This window comes from Calidris pugnax, unplaced genomic scaffold, assembly GCF_001431845.1.
Source record: "Calidris pugnax isolate Ruff unplaced genomic scaffold, ASM143184v1 scaffold38, whole genome shotgun sequence".
In the NCBI taxonomy this organism is placed as follows: domain Eukaryota; kingdom Metazoa; phylum Chordata; class Aves; order Charadriiformes; family Scolopacidae; genus Calidris; species Calidris pugnax.
The window spans coordinates 11,920,811-11,927,009 of NW_015090995.1; the positions used below are offsets into that span (position 1 = coordinate 11,920,811).

Here is a 6,199-nt window from a genome sequence, read left to right on the forward strand (position 1 = left end):
TCCATCTTAGCTTTTAAATGGAGGGAAAACTTAATGGCTTTGAAAGAGGCTTTCATAGGTTAGTGTTGTGGCCGGTGATCAAAATTCAGTTTCAGGCTTTTCAGACTAGATGTAAATGTAAGGTTCAAATACCAAATGTTAGTGGTGGCTGTCACCCCTTTCCCCCCAAGATTAAGCACAACAGGTTTCTTTTTTTTCATCCAAGTTTTCAAATCTGCTACAAAACTCCTGTCTCCTGGACAAAAAATTAGGATAAGGTCAAGGGAGGTCATCCTCCCCCTGTACTCTGCCCTGGTAAGGCCGCATCTGGAGTACAGTGTCCAGTTCTGGGCTCCCCAGTTCAAGAAGGACAGGGAACTGCTGGAGAGGGTACAGCAGAGGGCTACAAAGATGATTAGGGGCCTGGAACATCTCTTTTGTGAGGAAAGGCTGAGGGACTTGGGTCTTTTTAGTCTGGAGAAGAGAAGACCAAGGGTGGATCTGATCAATGCCTAGGAATACTTGAAGGGTGGGTGTCAAGAGGATGGGACCAGTCTTTTTTTCAGTGGTGCCCAGTAACAGGACAAAAGGTAACAGGCACAGACTTGAACATAGGAAGTTCCATCTAAACATGAGGAGGAACTTCTTTACTTTGAGGGTGGCAGAGCCCCAGAACAGGCTGCCCAGAGAGGTGGTGGAGTCTCCTTCTCTGGAGACATTCCAAACCCGCCTGGACGCGTTCCTGTGCAACCTGCTCTAGGTGGACCTGCTTTGGCAGAGGGGTTGGACTAGATGATGTCCAGATGTTCCTTCCAACCCCATAGCATTCTGTTGGTGCCCCCAGTAAAGATTCTTAAACCTATTGACAGTTAATGGTAAGAAAAGTTATCCTGAGTCTGAGCCATATGAAGTATTTCTAAGGGTTATTTTTAAGAGCTGTTATGCATGAATGTGTAGGGGGATGTGTATGTGTAAATGCATTTATGCCTGCGTGCTTGTTCATTTTTTGTCATTTGACTTATTTGCAAAAATCTGTTGTTGCAGTTATTTATATGTCTGTTTTAAGACAGAGTTCACTTAAATTTATCTGCTTACATGTTTGTGGTGTCTGGATAAAATATCATTAATTCACTATATGGATATAGATATTATTAACAAAATTGTTGTGGACTTCAAACTCCATTAGAAATCTCATTAGTGGCTGTCTATTAGTAAATCTTGATTGTCTTAATGAGATTATGTATAAAAATCTGTATCTGTATAGAACTTCATGGCTGATATGCCATTGGCCACACTGGAGCTAGGAGACCTGAAAACTGACAATTTTATTGTTGGCTTGTAAATGGTTTCTTTTCCCCCTTCTTTATAAAATTTTGCACCGAGGCACAGTTTAGTTACTAGAGAGAACATAATATATCTGTAGGTTTTTACATGTTAAAAATAATCTTCCATAAAGCATGACACACACATGCCCAGGAGGATGCATCATATTTTTCAGATTTCAGTGGATTTAGTAATATAATAACCCTAGAGTTCTTTCAAGATTTACATTGCCCTTCCTAATCTGGTAACTACATATAATCTTTTCTATGCTGTAACAGCTTATGTGCAGTTTGCAATTATGTTTTAATAAAACTTGATACTGCTGAAGGGGCATCAAATGAATAAAACAAGTGTTTTTTCTTCATAAGGAGAACTCTTATTTTGTATTTCAAGCTATCTAGTTTTTAAGTAAATGTAAACTTTAGCATAACAAAATTATTATTATGGGTAACCTTTAAAGGATAAAATATTGAAATATTTAATAAATCATTAGCTTGTATTTTCTCTGCCATTATCATAGATCTCATTCATATTAGGGCAGTGGTGATTAAACAGGAAAAATGCAGACTGCTTATATAAAATGCTCTACTTAATTAGGGATAGGGGAGCCAAAGGATAATGTCCAAGAGCAAATATTTTTGGAGTAAATACAACTTAGGATATTTTTGGCCTAACAGCTGCTTGCTAGGCTGTTCTTTTTTCAGTGTTTCTTCTGGCACGAGATAATGTGGGTGATGTTTTATGGTGCTGCTACTTTGACCCAGATTCTCTCGTGACAGGCACACATTCTGCTCTGCAACTGTCACTGTAGGTGTTTACACTGACATTGTCCTGATATTAATAAGTGTATCTTAAAACCTAGTAGGAAGTTAAAAAAATTGCAATAATTTTGTTCATGTTTGTAACAGCTAAATGTTGTTGTGTCTCTATGTCTCAACTTTTTAATTTCAATGTTATGGTATTTTAAGACATATTTTAGTGTGTACAAAAATTTTGTATACTTCGTTATCTGTAAATGGTTGTAATATATAGTGTGTGGCACAAACAGTGTGAAAATTTGGTGAGTTTAGAAGTGAGGAGGGAGCTGTTGTCTAGGGCAGAGAGAGTTCTGAGCTCAGTGGGAGCTGGAAGGCAGGAGGCTATTGCTTCCCATTGCTGAGAGATTGTACCAAATTGATATATTGCCATAAGCACCAAAATGCCTTGCTGTTACATTTCATTGTGTAAAATGTGTTTTATCCTTACTAGTTAGTTGATATATACCTGGATGTTGTCTTGTTGTAGGTAGTTTTTATTGTCCTCAACTGACATTGTCCTAAACCTCTCTCTTCCATGTGGATTACCTATTAGTTATCTTCCAGGCAGCAGATGATCATGGGTGAGCTGTAGTCTATTTTTGGAGAAGTTTCAGCAGGTTTCTACCTTTGGTTGTTTTAACCTTTCAGTGGCACTATACTCATTAAAAATCTTGTTGGACTGAAATGGGCACCTTGGATAGTGTTCCAAAAAATGTAGCCTGAAAGATGAGGTCAATCTATTCTGTTTTTTCCAGGGAAATATTTTCCTGCCTTGGTGTGATGTTGAGGTGCTAACAATTAACAGTCTTGAGCAACAGATGAACACATTTGTATTTATTTGGCAATTAAATATTCCAGTTATTTGCTGCATTATTTACGATGTGCTGATGGAGTTACATTTTGTACATTGAAATAGTCATTGGATGAAGACAAACCAGTTTGTTTCTTATTCGGTTAATGTTTTTGTGAGTTCTTATTACCCTTTCAGAAATAAAGAGTATTTTAATTTTCTGTTGTAGTTTCATTCCTTTCTCATGGTGCAAATCATTCTTGATCAGCATTAGCAATTCACATGGAAAATAGGAGGGTAATCGTTTATGACCCTCAAGTAAATAGAGAAGAAGGTGCTAAGGGAATCGGATTGTTCAGCTCCCAAGTGGGAGCCTAGAAAGGTGTAAGAGGATATACAGGTAGAAAGGTAGAAAGAATTCTTTTTACTCTGTGTTTGTATTATATGGAATATAGCGTAGGTCCTGATAACCTAGCTATGCCAGTAAATTCATTTAACTGCCACAAAGACTTCCAAGTGTTTGGAAAATAACTGGTTTTGTTTGAACTTTCATATTGCATTAATCAAATTTTAAAGGAAACTCTTTCTGCTGGTTTAAAAGTGGGGTTTTTTTGCAAGCTGATGTCCTGAAAATGTTGATATAGATAAAGTGAAAAAACAGGACATGTCCCAGAGGTGTTGAACTTCTGTCTCTGCTCACACAGCCGAGATGGTGCAGTTTTCATGTTTCCAGAAGCTGCTATATTCTATTATTAGAACTATTTGGCTCAAGAGGTACGCATTCTAAATCTGTTTTAGGAACAGAACCATACTCCGAGCAGTACTTACAGTGCACTGTGTGTAGCGCCTCTGATCATTGCCTGCTGCATATCTGTTGACTGTTAAGGTCGTAATTCACTGTACTAAATAGTTTGACTGAAATGCCTGTGCCTTCACAGCAAAATTGAATAGGTTATGGTAGCACATTATGTCGTATCTAAACTGGCTTGATCTAACTGGGACGCAGAAGAATAGTGGCAATGAGTTGCACTTGGGGGCTGTTGAGAGGTTGTGCTTTGGTTTCTGCATCTTTCAGAAGAGACAGTTGTGTAGATAAAGCAATGTCTGTGTGTGCAAGACAAGCAAATAAGGAATTCATTCCCTGCTCCCCGTGGGCAGGCAGGTGTTCAGCCATCCCCAGGAAAGCAGGGCTCCATCAGCGTAATGGTCACTTGGGAAGACAAACACCATCACGCCCAACATCCCCCCTTCCTTTTTCCACCAGCTTTTCTGAGCATGATGTCATATGGGATGGAATATCCCTTTGGTCAGTTGGGGTCAGCTGTCCCAGCTGTGTCCCCTCCCAACTCCTTGTGCCCCCAGCCCACTCGCTGTCGGGGCGGTGTGAGGAGCAGAAAAGGCCTTGACTGTGCAAGCCCTGCTCAGCAGTAACTAAAGCATCCCTGTGTTATCAGCACTGATTCCAGCACAAATCCAAAACGTAGCCCCATTCCAGCTACTATGGAGAAAATGAACTCTATCCCAGCCAAAACCAGTACACCAAGACAAAAAGTCTCTTAAAACTTGTCAAAATTTGCCTACGTCATGAGTTAGAATCCTGGGGCCTTGCCCTACCTGGATTTTCTAGAATTCATATACCAGTGAAAATACCACTGTGTGTGGGTTTTTTGGGGTTTTTTTTTGGTTCTGTTTCTGGTCCCCCTCACCTTGTAGCAGGGTATTATTTCTAGTCCTGTGTTCTATGGTGTCTTCACCAGACTCAGCCCAAGAGATGCTCTTTGAAAAGCTCTCAGGAGTTCCATAGCTCACCCGTCTTACTCTGCCTGTGGCAGCACGTGTGGAGTCTGATTCTTTCCCTCTCTATATATAACCCCATACTAACAGGATTAATTGGAAATGAGAACTAGACAAACTTAATTGATAAAACCGATCAATTAATGATACTCTAAGGGAATTATAATTCCCTGCACTGGCTGGATTATGTAGAACAGCTGAGAGGGTGGATATTGGTTGAAACACCTACTTGAAACAGAGTTTGTTTATTTGGACTCCTCAGTATGCATTCCTATCAATTACAGACAAGCAGGTGTACGGCAGGGAATTTGAATGAAACACTCTGCTCCTAAAATGAAGAAGAAATTGCTGCAAATAAAACCTGGGATGCTGCTTCAGACCATTATGCAGATGGGTGACAGCCCTGCTACTCCTTTATTTCAGGGGGCTTTGCTGTTGACATTAATGCCAGTATTAATATAAATTTTTTCCTCGGTCTACTCTTTCCCCCTATTAAAATACATGGGAATGTGTTTTCTGATCTACACCAGATGTACCCACCGGTGCCTGAGCTGTAGAACTGCCCAAACAGTGTACCAGTAACTGGAGCGTGGATTAGCTTCTTGGGTGTTTGCCAGTTTGGATGTATGCTGGAAAAATGAGTCTTGGTCAGACTGGAAATAGTCTGTTTTCCAAATGCCACTTGTGTTTAGGTTTAGATTTTGTTTTGTGTTGTTTTCCTTTAAGTCTTCGTGTCTGTTTTTAGACCATTCTTCTAAGCTTCTCTGGCAGTCGTTTCTTCTCTGCCAAATAAATGATTTGCTGTCACAATCCTAAATGTGCTCGGAAATAACCAGTGTGTTATGTGGGCCTGGTAGCAATTTGCCCCATGATTTTTGTATTATGTAGCTTTATATAGGTTCCTTCTCTCAGTTGTTTATTCTGTTCTGTGGTCTGCTTTGCAGGTAAAAAGAAAAAACACGTGTTTCTGGTCTGTTTCTTTGATTACTGATTATGTTTAGGAAACTAGTTACTGATTATAGGTTATGAATCTGAGTTACTGATTACGTTGACTGAGGTGACTGGTACAGAATGACATTTTGTGTTCCTATACACAGAGCTCAGAAGAGTCCGTCTTGGTAACAAATATCCTGTGATTCTGAATCTCTCTGGGGACAGGGGTGGTTGAAGAAATGTACCATGAACATCGTTGGTTTGTTACTAGGGAAATACTGCTCTTGAGGTGGCTGCAAGGTTTCCACTGTGGCATCTAATGGGAGAGGCCAAGTCTCTTGGGGCCTATGAAGAGGGCCTGTTTTGGACATTGTTGGAGTCTGGGTTTAAATACATGTGGCCTTCATGAGTGTCTATGGTCAAATATTATTAGAGGGATCAACTTAATATTTTTACTTACTTTGTTCTATAAGTGTTGCTTTGATTTTTTTTTTTTTTTTTTTTTTTTTTTTTTTTTTTTTTAAAAAAAAAAAAAAAAAAAAAAAAAAAAAAAAAAAAAAGTTCTAGGAAAAATATTAAACCC

General features: G+C 39.3%; 1 protein-coding gene across 1 annotated transcript in view; it reads left to right on the forward strand.

The window, feature by feature from the left end:
- The window catches only part of TMEM164 (transmembrane protein 164), a 41,528-nt gene that overhangs the window by 17,358 nt on the left and 17,971 nt on the right, over nucleotides 1-6,199 (forward strand). The window lies entirely within an intron of this gene.